Below are 4,974 nucleotides of genomic sequence, written 5' to 3' on the forward strand. Positions count from 1 at the left end.
GCCATTTTAACTCCTTTCTTTTCTGCAGGTCTCAACTCCAATGCCAAGTCCTCTCACTTTTACCTCCTAAATATACCTTAAATCCATCTACTTCCATCCATTCCTACTACCAGTAGCTCAATTCAGGCCACCATCATCTCTCACTTGGCTTTTCTTTTCACTCTGTTTTGCATTGTAGGGGAGGAAAAAATAATTTTCCCTCTACCATTCTGAGTTCTTAGCTAAAAATAGATTAACGAGAAAAAAACAGTTAATTAACATGTATGTGTCATATATACAAGGGAGATACCCAAGAAAAATGAGTAAATCTCCTGAGATGGCCCAAGCCACTGCCATAAATACCATCTTCAGCTAAATACAAAAGATGTTGGAAAGGGTAGGGGGCAATTTACAGGCAGGTGAGAGGCGGGAATGTTTGGTGATCAAAAATTGCCCTTCCTGCATTTAAGACTCCAACTGAAAAATTATTTCTGGTATAGCTCTCATCCTGGTAGAGGCCCCCTTTCTAATGTAAATTTTCTTTATAAATGTAGGTTTCCCTTACAAAAGGATTGTAATCTATGCTGTTTTCAAAGCTTCTGCTGTGTTTGCAGTTTCTTGAAAAAATCAGCTCAAAATAACTCATGCGAAAGAGGCATATTTTACAGTGGCATATTCAGTTCTTTGTCAGCGCCAAGATCTTACCAATTACTGATTTCACTTCTTTTACAATGAGAAACATGCTAACCATCACCTATTGAGCTCCCACTGCGTGTGAAGCTTTAGACTGATGACATTTCATACATTATCTCATTTCATTCAGCTCTCCAAAACTCCTGAAAGGAAGGATTATTAGCCCCATTTAACAGATGAAGAAAATAAGCCTCAAAGAAGCTAAGTAACTTATCCCAGATAATTTCCATGCTCAAGGCATGGAACCAAAATTTAAATCCAGCTCTAACTTCCAAATCTAGTTCTCCTTGATTACAAATGCATACTTATGATTTATCTCTTGCTATCAGATGACAAAAATGATACAATTTGGTAAGGGGGTTGATGTCCTTTATTCAAGAGAAGACAATCCATGGATTGGTAGAGCCTCACAAGCAGCGGCGCACTCTTCCTGAGAGATTTTGAGCAAGAGCAAGTTTGAAAGCACATTAGAAGAGGCATAGCAGAGATAGGGCATGACTGGCAAGGAGACCCCATTTTCTAGGGTGAGGTAAGCTAGCTAACATAAGTTGGAGGATTGTGATTGGTGTAAATGAGGTTTCCTTGACAGGCCTTCCCCATAAGTACAGGCTGACTTAGGTTTACATATGTGACAGATGTGGGACAGGCCACTGGAGTGGCCTCCCTTTTATGGGTCCTAATATACAAATTAGTTTTATCATGCCCCGAAACAGTATACAACTCAAAACCTGGGCTAAATGAAAACAAAACAAAACAAAATAAAACAAAACCCAACCATCTCCCCTAGGCTCAGAAACCCAAATTCTATCTGTTAGCATTATACTTTCAACCTGCCTCTCTCTCTACCTGGTCTACACCAGGGGTTGGCCAACTCTGGGTCACAAACCATAGTTTGGCTCCTGAGTTAAGTGGTTTTTACATGTTGTGATAACTGTGGCTTATAATTAGAAATACATATTTGGTCTACATCCTCATTTCTTCACAGAACTTCTAAAACCCTAGGAACTTCCCAAGTGATAAGAGCACTGGGAGAATCTTTTGGTACAATATTTGGTCTCTTGTGCTTGGTTCCTGAAATAGCTTCAGCACCGTAAAGGTAAAAGGAGTGTCTTGTTATTCATAATAAGCCCCTTTCAACCAATACTTGAGTTTAAGTGAATGAGGTGATTTTTGGAAAAACCTTAAGGATGCGGGATGGTTGCCAGAGGAACCCAGCAGGTGATTAGAATGTTGGAACTTTCAGCTCCACCTCCAACCTTCTGGGAGAAGAGAGGGGCTGGAGATTGAATCAGTTACCAATGGCCAGTGATTTAACTGATCCATACCTGTGTAGTGAAGCTTCCATTAAAGACCAAAAGGACAGAGTTCAGAAAGCTCTGTACCCCTTCCCATATACCTTGCCTTCTGCATCTCTTCCATCAGGCTGTTTCTGAGTTATATTCTTTTATAATGAAGTGATAATCTAGCAAGTAAAATGTTCTCCTGGGTTCTGCCTGCAGCTCTAGCAACCAGAGGTGGGGGTCATGAGAAGCTCCAGGTTATACCAAGTTGTTTAGAAGCAATCTGACTTGAGATTGGCATATGAAGCAGTGGGAGGGGCAGTCTTGTAGGACTGAACCCTTAACCTGTGGGATCCGACGCTATCTCCAGGTAGACAGTGGCAGAACTGAATTGAGTTGTAGGACATCAAGCTGGTGTCACAGAATGTCTTGATTTGTAAGAAGCCTACTGTCAGAAGTGAAATATTCTGTTAGTAGAGGTTTTGAGAGTAAAGGAAATACACAGGAAGAGTGTTTTCCTTTACACGTTTATACAGTTGAAAACATCAAACGAGTATTTCATGACACATGAGAATTTTATGAAATTCAGATTTCAGTATCTAAAAATAGTTTTGTTGGAACATGTGCTATTATTAGCATATATATTGTTTATGACTGCTTTCACAATACAAAACTGAGTAGCTGTGAAAGAGATGGCTCACAGTGCATAAAATATATAGTATTTGGCTATTTACAGAAAATGTTTGTCAACCTTTCGTCTATGGTCCTTGACCAGATTCAAGGTTCCCATTGTATCTCCCGAACTAAGCAGTCTTTCTGCATCAGCCCATGGCCAGCTTAGCTTTTCATAAGGTTTTCAAAACTGAATACAGAGAAATAGATAACTTGCCCAAGCTAGCAAGGCAAGCAAAAAAGCAGACACGGGATTCAAACATGCAGACTCCTGAGACCCAGCTCTGAGCTGCTGTGCTCTGTTGCTCCCTAGGGGAGCCTAAGAACTTGGGAACCTCAGTGTCAATTTAAAATTCCAGGTACTGTTAAAATCCTCAGAAATAGTCTGTCTTAAAGAGGTATTGCTATAGGACAGTTCTCCCCTAAATAGTGAAAAAATAATTACTTAACGGTTTTGTTGGATGCTTATCACATGCTAAGTATCATTAAACACATCTCATTTAACCCTCATAATATCCCTCAAACAGAGAGAGTCATAACCCACATTTTTACAAATTAGGAAACTAAGAGCAAAAAAAGATTTAAGTTTCCTAATAAATTCACAGATTTAGTATACCAGTGAGGTGGTGATGGCATGTTGAAATTTACAGACTAGGGGCTCAGATATGCAAAATTATAGCTGTATTTCTCTGTATCTGAACCAAACTTGACGATGAACCCCATATTTCCATTCCTGGAAGGGGAGAAAATGTGTCATTACAAGGTTATTCAGCCACCACAGGTAGTAAATGTAAAACCAAAGGTGTTCAGTTTCATTAGCCATCAGAGAAATACAAATTAAAACCACAAAGTGATCCCACTACCCACCACACTGCATGAGTAAAATGGGAGTCAGGTGATGCCAGACGTGGATGGGCAGCAACTAGAACTCCCATTCACTACGAGTAGGAGTGTAAATCTGCAAACTACTTTGGAAAACTGCTTGGCAGTGAGTGATGGGTACTGGAGCTCACAGTGAGTGATTGTTAAATTTCCAGGAATTTTGTAAGCCCACTGATTTCACACTGGTAGCTTGAAATTGGACAGAGTTGGAGTATTTACACCATGGGAACTGGCTAACATTATAAATCAGCACCCGCCCTAGAGCCAGTTGTTTAAAAACTTACTGGCACACCATTGGGCAGTAGACACTAAAGCTCATGTTCGTTCAGTGGAATATTATGCAGTGGTAAGAATGAAAGAAGTGCATGTGCAGCAACCCAAATGAATCTCACAAAACGTTGGAACAAAAGGAGCCCAAACAAGGGTACATACTGTGTGATTCCACTTAAAACAAGTATAAGTCAAAACAGATCAAATTCATTTCTGGTATCAGAAATCAGGGAGGTGGTTACTTGGCAGGGAGGAGAGCAGCAATGATTGGACTGGATGAAGAGGGGTTGTGGGGTGCTAGTACTGACCTTTTCTCCATCTAAATGCTGGTTATATAACTTTATTTTGTAAAAATTTCATCAGTAAAAAGTTTGATTTTAAAAATCAGTCACTTCCATTATTGGACAACCAAATGAAAAAAAATTAACTTCAAATTAAATCTCACATCTTACACAAAAATAAATTAAAATGGATAATACATATAAATGAAAAACATGAAACGCTGAAAAGAGAACAGAAGAAAACCTTCACGACCTGGGGTTAAACAAAGAATCTTTAGACATAACACAAAAACATGACTGAAAAAAGAGAGAAATTGTATCTCATCAAAGTTAAATACTTTCACAGCAAGAAACACTGTTAAAAGAATGAAAAGACAAGCTACAAACTGGGAGAACGTAAGTGCAAATCGCATACCTGACAAAGAACTTGGATCCAGAATATATATCTTGGTTTTGGTAAATATAGTCATGTACAATGTTACTGTTAGGGAAAGCTGAGTATTTTTACTCCTTGTGAATCTGTAATTATTTCAAAACAAAAAAGATCAATTAAAAAAAAAGATACTGGTGGTTTTACCTACCAGACTGCCTATTTTCCCACATCTTTGGAATTTTAAGTATATTCTAATGCAATGCTAATGGGGATATAAGTGAGAAATTTTTTCTAGAGGACAATTTGGCTAAATCAATTGAGCTATTAGAATGTGCAAACATTTGACCTAGAAACTCCATTTCTGGATTTTTTCCTAAGAATGTAATCAGAGATATTTACAAAAATCTGTATACAATGATTTCATTTTTTGTAGTTGTTTATAATAGTGAAAAACTGGAAAAAACTTAAAAATTGGAAACACGTGGGGACTAGTTAGTATGTTTTGTTATATCCAGAATATAGAATACAATGTAGCCATAAGAAA

The sequence above is a fragment of the Vicugna pacos genome, chromosome 24 (genome assembly GCF_048564905.1).
Source record: "Vicugna pacos chromosome 24, VicPac4, whole genome shotgun sequence".
In the NCBI taxonomy this organism is placed as follows: domain Eukaryota; kingdom Metazoa; phylum Chordata; class Mammalia; order Artiodactyla; family Camelidae; genus Vicugna; species Vicugna pacos.